Here is a 26,007-nt window from a genome sequence, read left to right on the forward strand (position 1 = left end):
AGTATGACTATGACTATGACTATATGATAGCCTTTTCAACTTTATTGACTAGGAGAGCCATTTTACTGAAGTGGAAGGATTCTAATCCGTCTACTGTCTTTTATTGGCTCTCCTCCATTATGTCCTGTTTAAGTAGAAAATAAGAAGTCAGACATTTGATTCATCCTTTAAATTTGAGCAAATCTGGTGACATTTTATTCAATATTTTCATTTGATTTGATTTATTACTCTTCCAATTTTTTTTCGAAGTTTTAGATTTGATCAGAAAGTTTTTCTTTTTTTTTGGTTGTATCCTCAGAATGGACTGCCCAGTCCCTTTTTTTTGTATAGTGTGGTGTTTTTTTTCCTTCATTTAAAATTCAAAGTTTTTTCTTTCCTCTTCATGAATTGATAAGAGGAGAATTAGCTGTTTTCTTTTTTATTACATATTACATACTAGCTTAACACCATGTCTGATTTTGATCATGTCTATGTCAATCTCTGTTTGTATTGTTTTTGGTATATATATTGAGATAATTCTCCTCTTGTTTGTATTTATATTCCTTTTAAATCAATAAAAAGATTAATAAAGAAAGAAGTGGTCAATAACTTTACTGGGTGTTTTTTATAGGCCGCCCAATAGTAACAGGGATATCGAGGAGCAGATAGGGAAAAAGATCCTGGAAAGGTGTAATAATAACAGAGTTGTTGTGATGGGAGATTTTAGTTTCCCAAATATCGATTGGCATCTCCCTAGAGCAAGGGGTTTTGATGGGGCGGAGATTGTTAGGTGTGTTCAGCAAAGTTTCTTGACACAGTATGTAGATAAGCCTACGAGGAGAGGCTATACTTGATTTGGTATTGGGAAATGTACCTGGTCAGGTGTCAGATCGCTCAGTGGCAGAGCTTATTGGAGAGTGTGATCATAATTCTATCTCCTTTACAATAGCATCGGAGAGAGATAGGAACAGACAAGTTAGAAAAGCATTTAATTGGAGTAAGGGGAATTATGAGGCTATCAGGCTGAAAATCAGAAGCTTAAATTGGGAACAGATGTTCTCAGGGAAAAGTACGGAAGAAATGTGGCAAATGTTCAGGGATATTTGTGTGGAGTTCTGCATAGGTACGTTCCAATGAGACAGGGAAGTTATGGTAGGGTACAGGAACCGTGGTGTACAAAGGCTGTAATAAATCTAGTCAAGAAGAAAAGCTCACAAAAGATTCAAAGAGCTAGGTAATGTTAGAGATCTAAAAGATTATAAGGCTAACAGGAAGCAGCTTAAAAAGGAAATTAGGAGAGCCAGAAGGTAAAACATGAGCAAGCGGGACAGAAGCAAGTGCTGAGAGCCACCACCTCCACAAATGCTGCTGCTCTGAGAGTGTCGTACTTACTGGCTAGCCGTATTGCTAAGGCTAAGAAGCCTTTCACTGTTGGTGAAGAATTGATTCTGCCTGCTGCCAAGGACATGTGCCGTAAACTGTTGGGAGAAGCTGCAGCTAACAAGATAGCACAGGTTTCTCTTTCAGCTACCACAGTTTCAAGGAGAATCGATGACATAGCAGAGGACATCGAAGCACAGCTGTTGGAACAGCATAACGAGTCACCATGGTATGCTATCCAGGTCGACGAGTCTACCGATGTCGACAACAAGGCAATACTGCTGGTTTATGTGTGATGTATATTTCATAACGATGTGCACGAGGATATGTTGTGTGCATTGCCGCTGCCAACTAACACAAATGGGGCAGAACTATTCAAGTCTTTGAATGACTACACCACAGGCAAACTGGCTGGTCATTCTGTGTTGGAATATGCACAGAGAGGGCTGCAGCTGTGACTGAATGGCTGTCTGGTTTCACTACCCGAGTCAGAGCTTGCTCCTGAATGCCAGTCTACACACTGTGTCGCACACAGGGAAATGCTGGCTAGCCGAAAAATGTCACCTCATCTTAACAGTATATTGAGTGACAGTGTTGAAGTTATCATTCACATCAAAGCAAAAGCCCTTAACTCACATCTGTTTGAGCAGCTTTGCGAGGAAATGAATGCAGAGCACAAACGCCTTCTCTTACACATTGAAGTCAGGTGGCTAACAAGGGGGAGAGCCCTGGCAAGGGTTTTTGAGTTAAGAGAGCAGCTGCAGAGATTTCTTTAAGGAAAATAGTCACCACTGGCAGCACACTTCAGTGACGAGGAGTGGATAGCAAAACTCGCTTATCTGTGTGACATCTTCAACCTGCTCAATGAACTCAATTTGTCACTTCAGGGGAGAATGACAACTGTCTACAAGTTGGCAGATAAAGTGTCTGCTTTCAAAGCCAAACTGGAACTGTGGGGAAGGCGAGTGGACAGGGGCATATTTGACATGTTCCCAACATTAGCTGGGATTTTGGGAGAGACTGAGGCTGCACCGTCCTTCTCTCAGCTGGTGCGCGATCACCTATCTTCACTGTCGACAGAATTCGAGCGTCATTTCCCAACTGCAAATGATCCAAGACGTGCAAAGGAATGGGTCCGTGACCCATTTGTGAATGTCCCTGGTGAATCATCCATGTCAGCGCGGGAAAAAGATCAACTCCTCGAGCTTGCAAGTGACGGTGGGCTGAAAAGTATGCTTGACATAACATCTCTGCCGGCATTCTGGATCAAAGTCAAGGCTGAATATCCTGAGATAGCCATGAAAGCACTGAAAACGTTGCTTCCATTTCCAGCATCATATCTCTGTGAAGTGGAGTTTCTGCAATGAATGCAACGAAAACTAAATTGCAGAATAGACTGGACATAAGGAACCCCCTTCGAGTATTGCTGTCTCCTATCACCCCTCGATAGGACCGTCTTGTTGCAGGGAAATAAGCCCAGGGCTCCCACTGATTCAGCGATATTGGTGTGTTGCAATAATTTTATAAGTTCAAACGAGGAAAATATATGCTGTGTGCTTAATATCCAAACATTACTTAAAATGTTATGATGCTATTGACTTATAAGTGACTTATAATTGACATCACTATATTCATGCGAGGAAAATATGTGCTGTGTGTTTAATATTAAATTCGTTAGATAAACCCTTTTAGAAATGAAATTGAGTGTATTAGCCACTTATAAGTGACTTATAGTTGACTTATCACCTATATTCCGGTCGTGGTTAACAACCCCCCCCCCCACCACTCCCATCAGCCAGTCCGCAAGAATGTTGTCAATATTGAACCAGTCCACGGTGCAAAAAAGGTTGGGGACCCCTGGCTTTGTGGATCCAGAACTGGCTTGTCCACAGAAGGCAAAGAGTGGTTGTAGACAGGTCATATTCTGCATGGAGGTCAGTGACCAGTGGAATGCCTCAGGGATCTGTTCTGGGACACTTACTCTTCGTAATTTTTATAAATGACCTGGATGAGGAAGTGGAGGGATGGATTAGTAAGTCTGCTGATGACACAAATGTTGGAGGTGTTGCAGATAGTGTGGAGGACTGTCAGAGGTTACAGCGGGACATTGATAGGATGCTAAACTGGGCTGAGAAGTGACAGATGGAGTTCAACCCAGATAAGTGTGAAGTGGTTCATTTTGGTAGGTCAAATATGATGGCAGAATATAGTACTAATAGTAAGACTCTTGGCAGTGTGGAGTATCAGAGGGATCGTGGGGTCTGAGTCCATAGGACGCTCAAAGCAGCTATGCAGGTTGACGCTGTGGTTAAGAAGGCATACAGTGTACTTGCCTTCATTAATCGTGGAATTGAATTTAGGAGCTGAGAGGTAATGTTGCAGCTATATAGGACCCTGGTCAGACCCCACTTGGAGTATTGTGCTCAGTTCTGGTCGCCTCACTACAGGAAGGATGTGGAAGACATAGAAAGGATGTAGAGGAGATTTACAAGGATGTTGCCTGGATTGGGGAACATTCCTTATGAAAACAGGTTGAGTGAACTCGGCCTTTTCTCCTTGGAGCGACAGAGGATGAGAGGTGACCTGATAGAGGTGCATAAGATGATGAGAGGCATTGATCGTGTGGATAGTCAGAGGCTTTTTTCTCAGGGCTGAAATGGTTGCCACAAGAGGACACAGGTTTAAGGTGCTGGGGAGTGGATACAGAGGAGAAGTTAGGGTTAAGTTTTTTACTCAGAGAGTGGTGAGCGCGTGGAATGGGCTGCCGGCAACAGTGGTGGAGGCGGATACAATAGGGTCTTTTAAGAGACTTTTGGATAGGTACATGGAGCTTAGAAAAATAGAGGGCTATGGGTAAGCCTAGTAATTTCTAAGGTAGGGGCATGTTCAGCACAACTTTGAGGGCCGAAGGGCCTGTATTGTGCTGTAGGTTTTCTATGTTTCTATGTTACAACATTAATAACTCCATTAAAGTCACCCAGAAATGTCCACAAAATTTGTTCATACAATTACCACCTAGGCTATGCCATTTTTATTTCAGTCATTGTCCAGACAAATTCCCCCCATCAAAATGACTTAATTCTAACACAAACATAAGAGATTCTGCAGAGGCCGGACTTCTATGCTAATTCTAACATTTGTTACATTAAATGGAAATGCTATTAAAATGTTGCCTGATTTGATTTTATATTGAAGAGAAAATTTGAATGAGATTTGACTGTGTTTAATTTGAATCTCTGCATTTTCAAATAGCATATGTCAAGAAACTATGGAAAGTGAGTTAGATGATTATTAACATATTTTCTGGTAGGCATGTGCTGGTTTTTTCCTTACCTTCATAATCAGGACATATATAGGCAGCGTCGATATTCTTCTTAATCTCCTACAAATAATGTTTCAACTTGTTTATTGAGAATTTCAGCACCAACAACACAAAGTTCTAAACAGTTATGGACACGTGGCAAAATTACGCAAAAACACAAATAAAAACCACCTTTGATAAGGTTTTTTTTAAGATGTTGTCTTTAGCATATTATTTCCTCATGAAGGATTTTTAATAATCCATGAAAATCAATCCTGCTTCAGTAATTATTTAAATATTCAAAGCATATTTATTATCAAGGAATGTATAAATTATACACCTTGAGATTTGCCTGCTTACAAGCAGCCATGAGCAAGAACCCCGAATAACCCAATTTGGGAAAAAAACAAACAATTGTGCAGAGAAAGAGACAGAGAAAATCGTGTGGTGAAGGCGGCCCAGCGAATTGTCAGGATGGAGCTCCCAGGTCAGGAGGAAAGCAATCAGCATAACCAGAGACACCACACACCCCGGCCACTCCCTGTTTGACCCTCTGCCGTCCAGCAAAAAGTTCAGGACACTAAACGCCAGAATAAATAGACTGAGGAACAGCTTCTATCCCAGAGTTGTGGCCTCCATCACACCACTCTCACAGAACAATGACTGAAACTGTGAGCACACACGTGCACACACAGGACTCAAATACTTGCACTAACGGCACGGTGCACTACTGTGATATTCTGGTGCTGCTGCAACTTATTTTCTGCTACTTATCTATTTAATACTGTTTTTCTATTACTGCCTTGTTTTTATCTACCGCTTTATTTATTTGCCTGAGAGGAAGCCAAACAGAGTTTCATTGTACCTATGTATAATAACAATAAAGATCATTCAAAACCCATAGATCACGCAAACAATACAAGCAGGCCAACAGCATTCCGAACCAGACTGAGTCCCAGATCCACTCCCGGAGTTGCCGGAGGAGGCCCAAGCCTCAGTCCCAGGTCATCACACCAGCTGGGCAAAACCACAGGGCAGCTGGATCAGTTCTCAGCCTTGGCGGGGCGGATAAAAAAATGAACTTTCGCGGGACAGCGAGAGATATCAGCCCAACCTTTGCCTCTGTTCCCAACACTCAGGCTTCCAGACTATCCATGCCGGCATTAAAATTGGTTTGTTTGCCATCGATAATTTTTTGTTTTCTCACAACTCTCGATATTCTGAAGCAATAAAATGATGCAACTCAGAAATTAGTCAAAATATAAAGTGAAAATATGCACACCACTTCAGAGTTGCCCAAAATGAGAGGCTGATGATAGAATGATATATATGTACAGTATCTGAAATACATCTTATAGAAATGTTTGTTTGATGAAATTCAATAAAAAATAAGTTACAAAAAAAAGAAATACCCATCTAGTAGTTAAATGAATCCAAACACCTAAGACTGAGACAATTTGCTCACTTGCTCTGTTAGCTTGTCCATTTTATTATATCACATTCAAAAATTTAAGCGCATAAACCACTAAATCCCTCTGTTTTTGTAATCTCCTTGGAATGGTGCCATCAAGACCATATCACACCTTCTTACCCCTGCTATCAAAACTCAACACCACAAACTTTTGTGTTCAATTCCATCTGTAACTTATCTGTCTATAGTGCCAACCTATGCCCAGTCAACTGGCATCACCCACCATCTGACATTTGTTTGGTATAATAGATAAATATTGAGATTTTACTCTATTCCAAGGTAACTTAATTACAATAAATACAGCGTTGAGAAATACTGCAGCTACCAACTTTGATTTCCAATTTGAGAAACAAGCATTTTTCACACTTGAAACCTCCTACTTTTAAACGGTTTTAAATTTAAGCTGATACTAACACTCAACCTAAAATACCCTCAGCAGTCTGATCCACTCAAATTGACTGTGTCCTTTCTCCGTCAAGGACATCCGAGCGTCTCGTGCAATCAGTGTGGTCACTGTAATCCCATTTCCCTTTCACAAAATTTTATTCAATTATTGAGATACAGCTTGGACAGAATGGGCTCCTCCAGCCCTTCAAGCCGTGCTGCCAACAACCCCTGATTTAACCCTCGCCTAATCACAGGAATATTTTTACATTGACCAATTAACCTACCCACCGGTACGTCTTCGGACTGTGGGAGGAAACTGGAGCAACCTGGATGAAACCCACGTGGTCATGGGGAGAACATACAAACTCTTTGCAGACAACAGCAGGAATTCTGAACGCTCTGTATTCATGAATATTAAGTACCCAGCCGTCACTATATTTAAACCACGCATCTGTGGAGTACTGCATCGTATACTTACGAGACAGTCTGTTCACATCATTCACCAAAAGAAAGCACTCACCACATTTTGTGTGTTAATATACACAAGCTACATCTTGCACAATGTTTATCTGACATCAATTGCCTAATCTGCTTCTTTTTTAGGTACATATGCAGTCACAGAAAATATTGCAGACCAATTAGACAAGTCTTAATTCATATGTTATGACTGTGCTTTGCAATCAACTTGTAAATCTGAATTTAGAAGGAAAAAAAAATGCCAAATGCATGATCCAATTTCGAAGGTAATGTATCGAATTAATTGTTATATCCTCATCTTTCCCAGATAGGCTTTTACGAACCAGACTTTGATGCAGTAATAAGCTATTTTAAGACCACTGGGGGAAAGTAACACGTTTCAAAACAGGAATGGCAAAAATATACTCAGTACTTTCATGTTGAAACAAGAACAGTCTTTCAAGAATATAATTATTGTGTGCCACCACAGAAAAGTAAATATCTCGTTGTATATTTTTAAGGTAATACTCTACAATTTTTTTTCCAACACAAATTGAAATTAAGACAGCTTCAATTGTTACAGCACAAGTCAAAAGCAACAGTTTCTAATCTGCATCACTCAGGGGGGTAATGTTCTGAATGATTTTCCTGCTGCATTTACCTTAGTGCACCATTTTCTAAATGCAAAGTAAAGACAATAACTTAATCTCTAAAAGATAAATATCACTGAACAACCTTGGACAAGAGAACAATTTCATTCACAGGTGTGGTCTTTCCATTTTAAATCTAATATTAATTTATTATCACAGACATCTATCTCAAATTTGTTTTACTTAACTGCCCCCTCTTCATTTGCAAATTGGGATTAACAAACAATGCTGAATAATCATAAATGACAAGCTGTTTTTCACATCATTATTTCTTTTACATCTTAAAAAAACACCCAGAAATATTTCTTCTGCCTTCTTCTGCCTTTTATTAAAACCAGATCCATGACCTGACTTCATAGGCATGCTTTTTGTATCATATTTCTGCAAAATATTTGATTATATCAGTCAAACTTTCCTTTCTAATTGGGTTCTCACATTCGCACTGCTCTCATTAACCCACCAACCAGAGAACTACATTCACAGTTTATCCACAGTAACTCTGACCTCACCCTATCCATTTCTCCTCCACCCTCCCTGCAACTTAAAACTCATTTTCTCCTTTTCCATCCAGACCACAAGACCGTAAAACATAGAAGCAGAATTAGACCATACAACCCATTGTGACTGCTCTGCCATTATGTCCTGCCTTCTCCGGGTAACCTTTGATGCCCTGACTAATCAACCTTTGCTTTAAATGTACTCAATGACTTGGCCTCCACAGCCAACTGTGGCCATGAATTCCACGGATTCACTACCATCAGGCTAAAGAAATTCCTCCTCATCTCTGTTCTAAATGGATGTCCTTCTAGTCTGAAGTGGTGTCTTCCGGCCCAAGACTCATCCACTATAGGAAACATCCACTCCATCTAGGTGTTTCAATATTTGAAAGGTTTCAATGAGATACCCCTCATTCTTCAACTCCAATAAGTACAGGCCCAAAACCATCAAACACTCCTCATATGTTAACCCCTTCATACCCAGAATCATTCACGTGAATCTCCCCTGGACACTCTCCAATGCCAGCAAATCTTTTCTTAGATAAGGGGCAAAAAAACTGCTTACAATATTCCAAATGAGGTTTGACCAATGCCTTATAATGCATTATATCCTTGCTTTTATATTCTAGTACTCTTGAACTGAATGCTAATATTACATTTGCCTTTCTTACCACCAACACAACATGCAAGTTAACCTTCAGAGAAACTTGCACAAGGACTTCCAGATCCCTTTGCACCTCTGAGTTTTGAATTTACTCCCCATTTAGAAAACAGTTTACACCATTATTCATTCAACCAAAGTGCATGAACCATCCACTTCCCTACACTATATTCTATATGCCATTTCTTTGTATATTTTCCCAATCTGCCTCAGTCCTTCTGCAGTTGCCCTGCTTCCTCAACACTACTCACCCCTCCACCTATAGTCACATCATCAACAAATCTGGCCACAAAGCCATCAATTCCGACATTCAAGTCATTCACATATAACATGCCAACACCAACCCCTGCAGAACATCACCAGCCAACCAGAAAAGGCCCCCTTTAATGCCACGATTTGCCTCCTGACAATCAGCCGATCTTCTATCCAAAAGAAGTCTATCCAAAATACCTCACCTCAGTTCATCTTTTCACAGACGTTTCCCAAGTATCTTAAATGCATTTCCAACATCTTGTTTTCCTTTCAGATTTCCACCGTCTGACAATATTGATTTTTAAGATGAAAGTTTTACTTGTCAATGGTTATTAAAATGAGATCATTTTAGTTTTTACGTTTCAGTAAACACCAGTGAATGACGATGAAGTAGGTCTTTAAGAAAGAAACTTATCTTAGCTAAATGTAGACTTAATGACTCCCATCTGTTTCAGTATTTGTTCACAGCCTCAGAGGAAAGAAGGTAAACTAGCAAGTTTAATACTGCCAAGTACACATAACAGCAGAGGTAAGATAACATATGAACAACCCACATCTGAAATATCAAAGCAGCACACACAAAATGCTGAAGGAACTCAGCAGGGCAGGCAGCATCTTTGGAAAACAGTAAACAGTCGACATTTCGGGCCGGAGAACCTTCAGCAGGACTGGAGGAAAAAAGATGATAAGGCAAAGTAAGAAGGTGGGGGAGGGCAAGAAATACAAGGTAGAAGGTGATAGGTGAAACGAGGAGCGGGGAAGAAGATGAAGTAAAGAGCTAGGAAGTTGACTGGTGAAAGAGATAAAGGGCTGGAGAAGGGGGAATCTAATAGGAGAGGACAGAAGGCCATGGACGATAGAGAAAGGGGAGGAGCACCAGAGGAAGGTGATGGGCAGGTAAGGAGATAAAGTTAGAGGGGAAAATGGGAATGGGAAATGGTGACATGGGTGGGGTGGGGGGCAATTACCAGAATTTCGAAAAATCGATGTTCATGCCATCAGGTTGGAGGCTACCCAGACAAAATATGAGATGTTACTCCTCCAACTTGGGTGTAGCCTCATCGCAGCAGTAGAGGAGACCATGGACTGACATGTCATAATGGGAATGGGAAGTAAAATTAAAATGGTTGGCCACTGGGAGATCGCTTTTTCTGGCATAGGTACCCTGTGAAGCTGTCTCCCAATATATATCACCGATATACAGGAGGCCACACCGCGAGCACTGGATAGAGTAGATACTCCAACAGATTCACAGGTGAAGTGTCACCTCACCTGGAAGGGCTGTTTGGGGCCCTGAATGGTATTGAGGGAGGAGGTGTAGGGACAGGTGTGGGACTTATTCCATTTGCAAGGATGAGTACCAGAAGGGAGATCAGTGGGGAGGGATGTCTGGAGAAGGGTGTCACTTAGGGAATGATCCCTGTGGGGGGGGGAGAAAGATGTGCCAGATGGTGGGATCCTGTTGGAGATGGCCGAAGTCATAGAGAACTATGTGCTGGATGCAGAAGCTGGAGGAGTGACAGGTGAGGACAAGGGGAACCCTATCCCTGGTGGGGTGGCAGGAGAATGAGATGAGGGCAGGCTTTTCAAAAATAAAATCAGAGCAAATGCTGGAAATCCAAAGCAGATAAACCAGGGAATATTCAGGTCCAGCAAACATCAGTGGAAAAGGAAAAAAGAGTTGACAATTACAACTCTAATGAAGGGATTTCAATCTGACTGACCCATTAACTTTCCATTTCCACTGATGCTAGGTGACTTGCTGAATGTTTTAAGCAAAGACTCAGTCAAAAAAAGAGCTGCAGGTGCTGGAAATCTGAAACAGAAACAGACAATGACGGAAATTCTCGAGTCAGGCCACATCAGTTCAAGGAGAAACAGTCACCTTTCAGGTTGGAAACTCTTCGTCAAATGTGAAAGGCAGACCAAAGAAACTTGCAAAGCTGCATGGGCAGCAATGGAGGGAGGTGGCTCTAATAGGGTGAAATGATAGTCACCGTAGGATTAGGTGTAATAAAGGTTATCAGTCAATGAATGAATGAGAGCAGTTAGAGAATGAGAACATAGATAATAAAAAAAGTGTAGGAGACACAAAATGCAGAGCAGAATGACATGACCAGCAGGTCAGTCTGAGCACATCCCCCACTCTCAGCAGAAAATACAAACAAGCTGAACTAATATTGCGGGCAGGCTTACTAGAGCTGTTGGGAGTGGGTTAAACTAATATGGCAGGGGAATGAGAACCAGTACGACAGAGCTGAGGTTGAGCCAGCAGGTTTACAAATAGATAATGGATGTAACATGAATGTAAGGAAGGACAAGTCAATGATTGGGTACAAATACAGATAGAGCAAAGAGTTAAATTGCACCACAGAGGCAAAATTCAAAAGGGTGAAGAATGCAATACAGGATGCTGGATTTAAATCTACGTACTATTCAGGATAATATGGATCTAGTGGCGCAATTACAGACTTGACGGTATGAAATTTTGGGCATCACTGAATCGTAGCTGAAAGAAGGCCATAGTTGGGAACTTCTGACATTTGTGGTTGCAAGGGTAAGTGCCATAAGAAGCGCTAAAAGGAGATTTTGTGAACTTCTGGTAATTGGCCCAACCTTCACCATTCCACATTCCTGTTTCCCTCTCTCACCTTATCTCCTTACCTGCCCAACACTTCTCTCTGGTGCTCCTCCCCCTTTTGTTTTTTCCATAGTCTTCTGTGCTCTCCTATCTCTTTCGCCAATCAGCTTCCCAGATCTTTACTTCACTTCCTCCCCCTCTCCCGGTTTCACCTATCACCTTGTACTTCTTCCCCCCCACCCTCAACTTCTTACACTGGCTTATCTTTCTTTCCAGTCCTGATGAATGGTCTCAGTCCAAAATGTCGACTAGTCACTATTCTCCATGGAAGCTGCCTGCCCTGCTGAGTTCCTCCAGCAGTTGTGTGTGTGTGTGTGTGTGTGTGTGTGTGTGTGTGTGTGTGTGTGGTGTGTGTGTGTGTGTGTGGTGTGTGTGTGTGGTGTGTGTGTGTGTGTGGTGTGTGTGTGTGTGTGTGTGTGTGTGTTCTTTGTTTTTACGCAAAATAGTATTGAAATTCGACCAGAAGCAAAACTTGTTAGAAGTTTAAAGAGTAAATACCAAGAATTCATTTGATCCTAACAAACTATAAAATATGAGGAACCCATGATTTTGAGACTTTTAGAACATCAGTTGCATTTTTGGTAATTACATTAAAACCAACTTCCCTCTTTTAGGATTTCAACAAAGATAGAATTTGAAAGAATTCATATTCTAAGAGAAGCACTTCGATGTTCCATTCATCTTTTGAACAAAACAAAATCTGCTTGGAATTCAGATTTCTTAACAAGTGCCTGATTAAATTTCAACAGCTAAACGCAAACACAATATGCTCACTGAAGGCTATACTGATTCTTTTATATCACTGATAGAATTTAAAATAATTCTTCACCAGATTATGCACTCAAATAGCATTTATCATTTCACTGTTGCTAAAGTTTAACAAAAGAGCCAAAGGCAATTATCTCATCACATGTGGAAAATATTGATGTGTTGTTATCTTCAGTAGTTTATGGATTCTATATAGGAGTGCTAGTCACAGATTTAGATCTATCGTATCTCTGGGGTAGTAAATTCTGGATTGTTACCTGTGCCACGCACCAGAGAGGGTAGAAACAAGATGATTTGGCAGGTAAATACGTTGCTGAGAAGCTGGTGCAGGGGGCAGGGCTTCAGGTACTTTGATTGTTGGGCCATCTTCTGGGGGAGATATGACCTGTACAAAAGGGACGGGTTGTATCTGAACCTGGGGTGGCAAATGTTCCCGCAGGCAAGTTTGTTAGTGCTGTTGGGGAAGGTTTAAACTAATCGGCAGGAGGATGGGAACTAGAGTGAAGGGACTCAGGATAGGACAGATGGTTAAAAAAAAACAAAGATTGCGTTCAGTCAGGCTGTCAGGAAGGGTAGACAGATGACAGGACAAAATTTCAGCCAGCAGGGTGAGTATCAGTGCATTAGGGATACAGAATCAAAAAGGGTAGCAAATACAGTACTCAGAGTGTGATATCACAATGCATGGAGTATAAATAATATGGTAGACTATCTTGTTGCAATTTTACAGATTGTCGAGTAAGATGTTATGGCCATCACAAAATTTTGGCTGAAGGATGGTTGTAATTGGAGCTGAATGTCCAAGGTTACTCATTGTACTGGAGGGATAGGAAGGTAGGCAGAGGGGTGAGGCTCTGCTGGTAAAGGAAGGCATCAAGTTATTGGAAAGATGTGACAAAGGATCGGAAGATGTTGAAACCTTGTAGGTCGAGTTAAGAAACTGCAAGGGTAAAATGACCCTGATGGTTGTTATATACAGGCCTCCAAACAGTAGCTGGGATGTGGATTACAAAATACAATGGGAAACAGAAAAGGCATGTCAAAAGGGCAATTTTATGGTCGTCATGTGAGATTTTAACATACAGGTAAATTGGGAAAATCAGCTTGGTAATGGATCTCAAAAGACTGAATTTGTTGAATGCCTATGAGACAGCTTTTTACAGCAGTTTATCGTTGAGCCTACTAGGAGATCAGCTACACTGGATTGGGTGTGTGTAATGAACTGGATGTAATTAGGGAGCTTAAGGTAAAAGAACCCTTAGAAGACAGTGATCACAATATGATTGAGTTCAACTTGAGATTTGATAGGGTGAAAGTAGAGTCTGACATAGCAGTAATTCAGTGGAGTAAAGGAAATTATGGTGGTATGAGAAAGAAGATGGCCAAAGTAAACTGGAAGGAGATGCAGGCAGGGATGACAGCAGAACTGCAGTGGCTTGAGTTCTGGGAAAAAAAGAGGAAGGTGCAGGATAGATGTATTCCAGAATGAAGAAATACTCAAATGGCAAAATAGTACAACTATGAATGACAAAGGAAGTCAAAGTTAATGTAAAGGCAAAAGCAAGGGGATACAACAAAGCAAAACTTAGTGGGAAGATAGAGGATTGGGAAGCTTTTAAAATGAGATGAATATGAAAGCAAACTAGCAAACAATATCAAGATGGATAGAAAAAGCTTTTTCAAGTATTTAAAAAATAAAAGAGAGATGAAAGTATTTTTGATCCATTTAGAAAATGATCAACCCTATCATTTCTTCTACCAAAGTGCATGACCATAAACTTCCCAACATTTGTACTCCATCTGCCACTTCTTTGCCTGTTCTCTACTTCCTCAAAACTAACTGCTCCTCCACCTATCTTCAAACTTTGCAACAAAGCCATCAATTCCATCATTCAAATCATTAACATGTACTATAAAATGAACCGGTCTCAACACAGACACCTGTCGAACACCACTCATCATCAGCAGCCAGCCAAAAAAGGTGCCCTTTATTCCCACTCTTTGCCTCCTGCCAAGTAGCCACTTCTTTATCCATGCTAGAATCTTTCCTGTAATACCATGGGCTCGTAGCTTGTTAAGCAGCCTCATCCTTAAGCAGACCTTGCCAAAGGCCTTCTGAAAATCTACGTACACTACATCAACCAATTTTTCTTTTGTCCATCCTGCTTGTAACTTCTTCAAAGAATTCCAAAAGGTTTGTCAGGCAAAATTTTCCCTTGAGGAAACTATGGCCTATTTTATCATGTGCCTCCAGGTACCCTGAGACCTCATCCTTAATAATTGACTCCAGCATCCTCCCAACCACTGAGGTCAGAATAACTGGCCTATAGTTTCCTTTCTTCTGCCTCTCTCCTTTCTTGAACAGTGGAGTGACATTTGTAATTTTCCAGACTTCCGGAACCATTCCAGAATCTAACTATTCTTGAAAGATAATTACTGATGCTTCTCTGATCTCTTCAGTCACTTCTTTCAGAACTATCAGATCCAGGTGACTTATCTACCATCAGACATTTCAGTTTTCCAAGAACCTGCTCAAACACTTTGCTGCTGCTTGTTTTTACTAGCCCTGACATGTACCTGCCCCTGCATTCCTCCACCCCCTGCAGCATCCATACTTTTTGCTAAGGTGAGCGCCCACAGGGAATCCTGCGCGAACTGCTTACCCCCCTTACTTCCACCAGTCACCCATCCACTGTCTGAAGCCTACATTATGTGTGTGACTGCTTCTAAAAAGCTTCATTTATGAGTTTTTAAGCCTCCTGGATGGCCCTGAGTACATCTAGCTACAGCTCCACTTCCTTAACCTGGTCAGTCAGGAGCTGAAACTGCATGCACTTCCTGCAGACGTAGTCCTCAGGGAGACAGATACCGTGAAATTGCACATCTCACAGGAGGAACAATCCACCATCTTAACTGTCCTCCCTACACTAAACTAGCTACTAAGGATTTCCAAACAATAAAAATAGCTTACCTGGGCCTTCTGTCTGAAACCTTTGAGGTTTGCACTCAGCTCGGTCACTTACTCAGCCTCTTATTACCAAGCTTGGCTCCAACTTCTCAAGTCCAGGTTCCACGATCAAAACAAATGATAACAACTCAGCACCCTTAGCCTCTGTCTGTTCTTGTCAAAGCCTGTTTAGCCCAAGCCTGACACTCTAACATGGCCCACTCCAACAATGGGCGCTCCCTCAACAATCACTCCGCTTACACCTTCCTTCTTTTTATTGGCTCAAATAAAACTCACCCCCGATGAGACGTGCCCTTTACCAATGGCTCCTAACTTGCAACAATGGTGCTATCTCGCTCGTTAATTCAAAGCTTTAGCATAACATTTTATTCCATCAACTTTCCACACATCTATTGATACCATCTCTACCATCAGCCTGTGCTCTGACATCCTTTAACCAGGCCTCATTCTCTCACTGCCCTCTAGGAACACTGGAATAGAAATTGGCAATTGATCCACTGGGGCTGTTCTATCATCCAATGAGATTAAGGCTGATTTTAGAACAAACTCAGCATGTTTTCCTTCCCTCCCCCAGACACACACCCATTTGTCATCATTGTAGTCACAGACAAATACAATATGGAGACAGATCATTTGTCCCACTGGTGGTTGATGATTAATGTGGCCTCAATCTATTTTAATCCTACGTCAATCTATTTTTTTTAATTCTCCTCTGAATATACCAGTCATCTACACACTAGGGACAATTTGTTTACCAACCTGCACATCTTTGAAGTGTGGGAGGGAATATTGGAAAATGTAAACGCATTCATTGTATTTTCTATGTATTACAATATTTACTCAACAGTATTTCAGTATTTACTCAAATGCACACATTATATTTTCTATATTTACTATGTAACCACTGCTAGCTGAATAGAGGGTATTCACTATGTAGCCATGACTTTTGACCTAATCACTATTAATTCATGAAGAGAACTAGAATGAAACCAAGTAGAAAGATATCGGTGGCGAGTAAGGTAATGAAATATGTGGTAGTATGTCACAACAAGACTAATTAAGAAATAACTGGTTAGGGATGAGGAGACACCTGGTCTAAAATGTAAACTAGGACATAATTAAGTTGGGGAGTAAAACAATAGTGCAAAGTCAAGAGCACATATATTGATGATATGTAATCACAGGCCGACTAGATATGATAATGTAGCTAAGATAGGAAATTGCTATAAAAATGCTGTGTACAAGCCTCAGGGGGCAGTCAGCAACTACCTTTCTGATTGTCTCAGCTTTGATTTGCAAATTAAAGTTTAAAACTTCTTGAAGGATTTTCTGCGTCTCCTTGTCGTTTGTGAGAAACGAGAAACCACGACAGGAACTACAATGCCCAGCAGAAACCCAGAGAGAACATACAAACTACAAACAACTATCACTTGAGGCCAAAATTGAACCCAGGTCTCTGGCATGCAAGGTAGGGGGTTCGCCACCTATTTGCCTTGATCTCTTTGTTTAACGCCAATCTACACGTCAGATTTAAAATTAACAAGTGACCTAGCTGCTTTCTGTGAAAGGAATTTCTAAATTGAGATACAACTGGCTTCATAGAACATAAAACATCGAAATCTACAGCACATTAACAGGCCCTTCAGCCCACAATGTTGTGCCAACCATGTAACCTAATCTAGAAACTGCCTAGTATTTCCCTAGCGCATAGCCCTCTATTTTTCTAAGCTCCATGTGCCTACCTAAGAAGCTCTTAAAGGACGTTATTGTATCCACTTCCAGCACCACTCTCTCTCCCTGTGAAGAACTTAACCCTGACATCCCCTTGGTACCGATTGCCAAACACCTTAAAGCTATGCCCTGTCAAGTTAGCCATTTCAGCCCTGGGAAAAAGCCTCCGGCTATCCACATGATCAATGCCCCTCATCATCCTATACACCTCTATCAGGTCACCTCTCATCCTCCATTGCTCCAAGGAGAAAAGGCCAAGTACACTAAAGTTATTCTCATAAGGTATGCCCTCCAATCCAGGCAACATCCTTGTAATTCTCTATAGTTTCCACTGCTTCACTGCTGATAAGGGAAAGGGAAAAACTGCCAAGGCTCTTGCTCACAAAGTTGATCAGTAAGTTCTGTCAAAGGACCTGTGTGGTTAAGTCAACTATGACAGTACCACAAATAAGTTAATGTTCACAACAGAAGTGAGGCGAGGTGAGTCAGTGTGCCCATCACCTAGAGTGAAGAAGACCTGAGGTTCAATCAGTTTCAGTGCCTTGCTGAATCAGAAAGGTCAGGTGTAGGCCAAATCGAGGCAGCAAGCTGCAGGCTCCAGAGCATATTGAAACAACTGAAGCCAGCGTCTGGATGACGATTTAAGAGACATGCCGAATTGAGGCGGCAGGATCTAAGCCCCAGAGCACATTAAGTTAACTGAACCCAATGTTGGATGACAACTTAGGTGCCAGGTGCCAAACTGAAAAGACCAGGGTGTCGGGGCCCAAGGCGAGGGATGTACTAGTTCAGCTTGCTGCTCCGGTCTGTGTCCATGGACAAAATCCCTCTATGGACTTCAGTTCAGAATGCTTACTTGCTTGCATTCATTGCTTGCAGGATTTGTTTTTCTCTCGGCACATTGGGTGGTTGACTGTCGTGCTTTTTTAATGGGCTTTGTTTCGTGACTGACTGTTAGGACACAAATCTCAAGGTATGTATACATAAACATGAGAAAAATCTGCAGATCCTGGAAATCCAAATTAACACACACAAAATACTGGAGGAACTCAGCAGGCCAGGCAGCATCTGTGGAAAAGAGTAAACAGCTGACGTTTTGGACCGAGACCCTTCATCAGGACTGGAAACAAAGTGGAGAAGTCAGAGTAAGAAGGTGGGGAGGTGGCAGGTGATAAGTGAAACCAGGAGGGTGAAGTAAAGAGCTGTAAAGTTGATCCGGGAAAGAGATACAGGGCTGGAGAAGGGGGAATCTGACAGGAGAGGACAGAAGACCATGGAATAAGGGAAAGGGGAGGAGAACCAGCACGAGGTGATGGCCAGGTAAGAAGATAAGGTGAGAGAGGGGAACAGGAATGGGGAATAGTGAAAAAGGGGAGGTGGAGTGGAGTGCAATTACCTGAAGTTCGAGAAATTAATGATCATGCCATCAGGTTGGAGGCTACCCAGATGGAATATATAAGATGTTCCTCCTCCAACCTGAAGGTAGCCTCCTCATGGCAGTAGAGTAGGCCGTGGACTGACATGTTGGAATGGTAATGGGAAGTAGAATTGAAACGGGTGACCATCGGAAGATCCTGCTTTTTGTGGTGGATGTAACAAAGGTGCTCAACGAAGCAGACTCTCAATCTACGTCAGGTCTCATCGATATACAAGAAGTCGTACCAGAAGCACCAGACACAGTAGACGACCCCAACAGACTTGCAAGTGAAGATCCGCCTCACCTGGAAGGACTGCTTCGGGCCCTGAATGGGAGTGACGGAGGAGATGTGGCACTTCTCCCGCCTGCAACGATAAGTACCAGGAGAGAGATCAGTGGGGAGGGACGACTGGACAAGGGAGTTGTGTAGAGAATGATCCCTGCAGAAAGCGGAAAGTTGGGGGCGGGGGGGGGGAGATGTGCCTGGGGGTGAGATCCCATTGGAAATTGCGGAAGTTATGGATAATTATATGCTGGACATGGAGGCTAGTGGGGTGGTAGGTGAGGACAAGAGGAACCCTATCCCTGGTGTGGAGGCAAGAGGATGGGGTCAGGGCAGCATTGATAGTGGTGAAAGGAAAGCCCCTTTCCCTGAAGGAGAACATGTCAGTTATTCTGGAATGAAATGAAATGGAATGAAAAGCAGATGTGGTGAAGACGGAGGAACTGAGAGAAGGGGATGGTGTTTTTACAAGTGACAGAGTGGGAAGAGGGATAGTCCAGGTGGCTGTAAGAATCAGTCTCCAGAGACAGAGAGATCAAGAAAGGAGAGATAGAGATGTCAGAAATAGACCAAGTAAATTTGAGGGCAGGGTGGAAGTTGGAGGCAAATTTGATGAAATTGACGAGCTCAGCATGGATGCAGAAAGCAGCTCCACTACATTTGTTGATGTAGTGTAGGAAGAGTTGGGGAGCCATGTTGGTGTAGGCTTGGAACCTGGTCTTCTGTTCTCTCCTATCAGATTCCCCCATTCTCCAGCCCTTAATCTCTTTCACCAATCAACTTTCCAGCTCTTAACTTCACCCTCTCCCCCTCTCCTGGTTTCATCTATCACCTGCTAACTTACACTTCTTTCTTTCCTGCCCCCAGCTTCTTTCTCTGACCTCCCCTTCCTTTCCACTCCTGACGAAGGGTCTCAGCCCAAAATGTTGACTGTTTACTCTTTTCCACAGATGCTGCTTGGCCTGCTCAGTTCCTCCAGCATTTTGTGTGTGTTATAATGTATACATACTTTGATAAAAAATGTACTTTGAACTCTGAGGAATAAATTGAAAAGTTATTGCTTGCTGGAAATTTGAAATAAAAGCAGAAAATAACAAAAACACAATAGGTCAGCAGCACTGTGGAAAGAGACATAGTCAATGCTTCCGGTTAAAAGAACCACATAAATATTGCATGTTACACAAACACCCACTTGGTTGAAATGCCAATTCACTAGGATCTATCCCTCAGAAGGATGTGAACAGCTTCAGGCCAGAAAAGGAGAGTGAAAATTGGGAAAGAAAACAAATTATCCTGCCAACATATTATCAATTAAATGTGAAGTATTTAGTTGTGAGAGAAAAGTTAAAAGCATATCCTTCTGAAAATCACTGTTAACAGTACCAATTTCAACTGCAGTAGGATTTTTCGCCCAATCAGCTGCCACAGTAACCTTCTACACATCACAATGACACCCCTTCACAAGGCTGTGAAAGGTATTGGACTCTAACACTATACTCTCAGAAAAGAGAATTATCAAACTCTGAACATCGTAATCCTTTTTCGTAGGTTATTATTCCCACCAGAACTCCTAACTATTAAGCACAAAATAAGAACACACTTCTCAATGACTACCAGAACAGCTGGAATATTAAATCAAAATCAGGATGTTCTGCCAAATATCACAGCAGCTGGATCATCCAATTCCAAACCAAAGCACTTCTTATTTATGCCATTCAGAACAAATTAAAAACATACTACAATTAACCAAACTAATATCCAACAAGGCAGAGATAAAACTACAGCATTTTCTGAAGTTCAGCAGTGTGGATGTGACTGGCAGACTAATGGGGCTAACGAAAATATTAGCATTTTTTCTCCACATCTCTACAGAGAAATTACTTAATGGAACACCACCTGACTGAGAGATTTTTCTCAACGGACTCTAGATAAAATTGTGCATTCACTTGTTTTGGCATAGCTCCCACTACAAATTTGATATCAAAATTAAATATGATTGGGGTTCTAATGTTCTTCGGTCATTCATTTTTTGGGGGTTTCTTCTGTTTTGTGGATGTCTGCTAAGAGTAAGAATTTCAGGCTGTATACCGTGTACATTCTCCAATAATAAATGGAACCATTGAACCATTGACAGATAGCATCATAAACTGACCAATGATCAGTGATGCTTGCATGATGGTAACATTATTGCAAAAATGCAATGACAGTGTTTCACATTCAGCTATAAACAAGGCTTTTGAAAAACAGAACGAAGTATAGTGAACACAGCTGATCCTGCAGATGCTGAAAGTCCAGAGAAACACAACATGCTGGAGGAACTCGGCAGGTCAGGTAGCATCTATGGAGAGGAATGAAGAGTTGACATTCTGAGCTGAGACCTTTCATAAATATGGTGAAATAGCAAACATCTTCAGTTTGAGTTTGAATGGATATGGTATCACCTTTTGCCCTTGAAAACTGAAGAATGTCACAATCGAAGTATCTTAATATGATTGTTTCATATATATTTCCTTGTACATTTATGAACTTTTGAGTGTTAAAACTGCTAGCAATACAGATTATTGTAATATTCAATACTGATGCTTGAAAAATATATTGATACTGTAGCTATTAATGCGGTGACAAACAACTGTGTGTAAAAGAATTTGTTAACAAGTTTCTGCCCCTAAACTTGGAGTACATATACAAACTAACACTATTATAGGTCAGGATCTGAACAATCATTTGAACTACTTAGAACAAGATGAAGGGGTAAATTAAGGAATTTCCTGATGACTATCTTATAATAAAAATTGGGGTAGTTTCAAAACAGACAAAACCCCTAAATTAGTTTAGAAATAGCTACAAAATTTTTCAGGATAAATTAATGGAATTCAGCCAAATTGCCTTTTTATTTATAATAATTTTATGGTTTTGGAATCCAATGGTGTGTAAATGGCTGCCAAATTACAGTCAAAGTGCTTATGGCATGCTTTTTCCCCAAGCATAACATTTTCCTAATTCATCACTGCTCTTACATTTCCGACTCAATGGGCCAAATGGCTTCATTCCTGCTGTTACCGAATCATCTTTCAAACTGAAATTACATTCAATGGGCCAAGTCAACACTTCAAATGTCCTGGACCAAGAGAAAATATTGTGAATAAACACCAAAGGTTTGGCAGATCCTGGAAATCCAGAGCAACAAACACAAAATGGTGGAGGAACTCAACAGATCAGGCCAGTGTCTTTGGAAAGGAAAGAACATTTCAGGCAGAGACCTTTCATCAGGACTGGAATGGAAGCCAGAATAAAGAGGTGGGGGAGGGAAGGAGTGTAAGTTAGCCAGTGATAGGAGAAACCAGGTTGGGGGAAAGGTGGGTGGGGTAGAAGGAGTGGTTGGGTGGGGGGATGAAACAAGAAACTAGTTACCTGTCCATCACCTCCATCCACTCTCCACCACCTTTTAGATTCCTTCTTCTTCAGCCTTTATCCTTTCCAGCTTTTCACTTCACGCCCCCCCCCCACCCACATAACTCCCCCCCTCACCCGGATTCACCTATTACTTTCCAGCTTGTACTCTTTCTCCTTCTCCCAGCTTCTTCTCCATTCCTTTCCAGTCTTGATGAAGCGTCTCAGCCCAAAACGTCAACTGTTCATTCCTCTCCATAGATGCTGACAAACTTGCTGAGTTCCTCCATCATTTTGTGTTTGATATTATGAATAACTAGTGGAGTTTACCAGAGATCAGTTCTTGGCTTTAAGTTGCTTTCTATTTGCATTAATGCCCCAGAGAAGAAAACACAATGCAAGGTTTCCAAGTTTGCCAATGATACAACAATATGATGAGAACATTGTGATTCTGCAGCAGGATGCAAACAAGTTGATACAGTAAAAACCTGACAAGATGGTGTCAAGCTACAACATCCGTAGAAATCACAGCTCAGATTTAGCTGTTTTTTAAAAAAATTCATAGTGATGGTTTTGGGGACAGAGGGGGGAAGGTAAGGGTCAGGTTGGGGTCTAAGGATGGGTACGTGGGGGAATTAGAGGTCAGGATGGACACCAAGTCTCCGCTCCACTTTCAGAGGCCAGTGGTGCGGACGTGGGACACCCGTGGTCTGATGTCAGATGTCAGGCCAGCATACCAGTGAGGATCAGGGCTGGTGAACTTGTCCCCACCCCCACCCCAACCACAGGGTCAGCGTTTCCTGGGGTTAGAGGATTGTCTATCTACGTGGTGGGAGGGAGAAACGGGATTTGTTCTGCTGTTTATGTTCTGTTGCTTGTTGTGTGTTCTCTTTTGTTATGCTCTGTGTTGTTCTGCCATGCATTGTGGACATTGTATGTAGGGGCCGGAATGTGCATTCCAAAGATTCACTACTCTCTGGCTAAAAAAAATTCCTCCTTACCTCTGTTCTAAAAGGTCGCCCCTCAGCTTTGAGGCTGTGCCCTCAAGTTCTGGATAACTCCACCATAGGAAACATTCTCTCCACATTCACCTTATCTAGTCACTTCAACATGCAATGAGATCCTCCCACATTCTTCTAAATTCCACTGAGTACAAAATGCTCCTCATATGTTAAGTCCCCTATTCCCAGAATCATCCTTGTGAGCGTCCTCTGGACTTTCTCCAATGATAACATATCCTTTCAGAGATATGGGACCCAAAACTGTTGACAATAAGGTCATATAAGTGCAGCCTAACTAGTGTCTTATAAAGGCTCAGAATTATCTCCTAGTTTTTATATTGTATTCCACTTGAAATGTATGCCAACATTGCATTTGCTTTCTTTACCACAGACTCAACCTGTAAATTAACCTTTTTGGAGTCTTGCACGAGGACACCCAAGTCTCTCTGTACCTCTGATGTTTGAATATTCGCCCCATTTAAACAATATTTTGCACTATTGTTCCTTTTACCAAAATGTATTATTGTACATTTCCCAATATTGTACTCCATCTGCCAAATTTTTGCCCATTTTCCAATTTGTCTAAGCCTTACTGCAATCACACTGCTTCCTCAGTACTATCTACCCTTTACCTATCTTCGTATCATATGCAAACTTTGCCACAAGGTCATCAATTCCATTATCTAAATCACTGACATACAATGTGAAAAGTAGCGGTCCCAATACTGACCCTTGAGGAACAACACTAGTCATTAGCAGCCAACCAGAAAAAGCCCCCTTTATTCCAATTTGCAGCCATTTCTCCTGTATCATTCCTGTAATACCATTGGATTTTATCTTGTTAAGCAGCCTCACATGTGGCATCTTATCCAATGCCATCTGAAAATCCAAGTGAAGGACATCCACTGCCTCTCCCTTCTCTACCTTGCTTGTTACTTCCTCAAAGAACTCTAACAGATTTGTCAGGCAAGATTTCCCTTTAGAGAAACCATGCTGACTTTGACTTATTTTATCATTAGTCTCCAAGTTCCCCAAAACCTCATCCTAAATAATAGACTCTAACACTTTCCCAACCACTGAGCTTAGGCTAACTGGGCTATAATTTCCTTTCTTTTGCCTTCCTCCTTTGTTAAAGAGTGGAACGACATTTGCAGTTTTGCAGTCCTCCAGGACCATGACAAAATCAAGTGATTCTTGAAAGATTATGACCAATGCATCCATTACCTCTTCAGCAACTTCTCTCAGGATTCTGGGATGTAGTCAATTTAGACCAGGTGATTTATCCACTTTTCGACCTTTGATTTTGCCTAACACTTTTTCCTCTGTAATAGCAATGACACTCACTTCTGCTCCCTGACACCCACAGACCTCTGGCACACTGCTAGTGTCTTCCACAGTGAAGACTTTTGCAAGGTACTCATTAAGTTCATCTGCCATTTCTTTGTCCCCCATTACTACCTCACTAGCATCATTGTCCAGTGGTCAAATATCAACTCTCACATCCCTTTTACTTTATTTTAATAACTGAAAAAACTGAAATTCCTGCTTTTTTGTGGCTGGTTTGCCTTCCTATTTCATCTTTTCCCTTCTTATAGCTTTTTCAGTTCCCTTTTGTTGGATCTGAAAAGCTTCCCAATCATCCAACTTCTCACTCACTTTTGCTACCTTAAATGCCCTTTCCTTGGCTTTTCTGCAGTCCCTAACTTCCCTTGTCAGCCACTTTTGCCTAGCCCTGCCAATTGAGAAATAAATTTGTCTTTGACGTGTCCTCCTGTGACATATCTATCCTGTGCCTTGTGAACCATTGCCAGAAACTTCAGCCACCCCTGCTTTGCTGTCATCCCCACCAGTATCCTCCTCCAATCGACCTGGGCAAGCTACTCTCTCTCACCTCCACACTTCCCTTTATTCCATTGCGATACTGATACATGTGACTTATGTTTCTCCCTCTCAAACTGCAGTATGAATTCAACTATATTATGATCACTAAGGGTTATTTTACATTAAGCTCCCTAATAAGATCTGGGTTATTATCTAACACCCAGTCTAAGATAGCCTTTCACCTAGTAGGTTCAAGCACAAACTGCTCTAAAATCCATCTTGGCATGGAAAAATCATGGTTATTCTCTGCAACCAAGGAAGACCCCAGTTTGTGACAATTATGCATACCGCTGAACGCCATCTTCCGAGGTTGAGAAGGTACAACGTCCCCAGTTCCCACTTTAAAGGCTTTTCCACTTTAAAACACTCCTGCAAAGGTTCCACTGTCATCGTCAGATACAATAGACAACCAACATGCTGCTATATTCTTTTGATTGATTGTAAATGAACAAAATTAGCACAGGCACCTAGCAAAGGCAATGCTTTCGAAGATTGCATCCTCCAAATCTTTTCATTGCAAATTCATGATAAGTGTCGATATTTTCAAATTCTTGGCATCACACAAAATGCTGCACGAACTCAGCAGGCCAAGCAGCATCTATGGAAAAAACATAGAAACATAGAAAACCTACAGCACAACACAGGCCCTTCAGCCCACAAACCTGTGCCGAACATGTCCTTACCTTAGAACTACCTGGGCTTACCCATAGCCCTCTACTTTTCTAAACTCGATCTATCCATCCAGGAGTCTCTTAAAAGACCCTACTGTTTCCGCCTCCATGACTGCCGCTGGCAGCCCATTCCACACACTCACCACTCTCTGTGTAAAAAACTTACCCTTGGCATCTCCTCTGTACCTACTTCCAAGCACCTTAAAACTATGCCCTCTCGTG

The 26,007-nt window shown here is 41.6% G+C and overlaps 1 protein-coding gene across 9 annotated transcripts in view; it reads right to left on the reverse strand.

Annotated features, from left to right (window-relative positions):
• LOC134354971 (CMP-N-acetylneuraminate-beta-1,4-galactoside alpha-2,3-sialyltransferase-like) overlaps positions 1-26,007 on the reverse strand; it is a 568,489-nt gene that overhangs the window by 433,036 nt on the left and 109,446 nt on the right. Inside the window, exons 2-3 of one of the 9 annotated variants that reach the window (XM_063064543.1) lie at positions 18,805-18,924; positions 4,693-4,741 (exon numbers count right to left, since the gene is read on the reverse strand). The exons of the other annotated variants lie outside the window; for them this stretch is intronic. The gene's annotated coding sequence lies outside the window, so the exon portion shown is untranslated. The remainder of the gene's footprint in view (positions 1-4,692; positions 4,742-18,804; positions 18,925-26,007) is intronic. 9 annotated transcript variants of the gene reach the window in all.

Source organism: Mobula hypostoma, chromosome 12, assembly GCF_963921235.1.
Source record: "Mobula hypostoma chromosome 12, sMobHyp1.1, whole genome shotgun sequence".
NCBI classification, from domain to species: Eukaryota; Metazoa; Chordata; class Chondrichthyes; order Myliobatiformes; family Myliobatidae; genus Mobula; species Mobula hypostoma.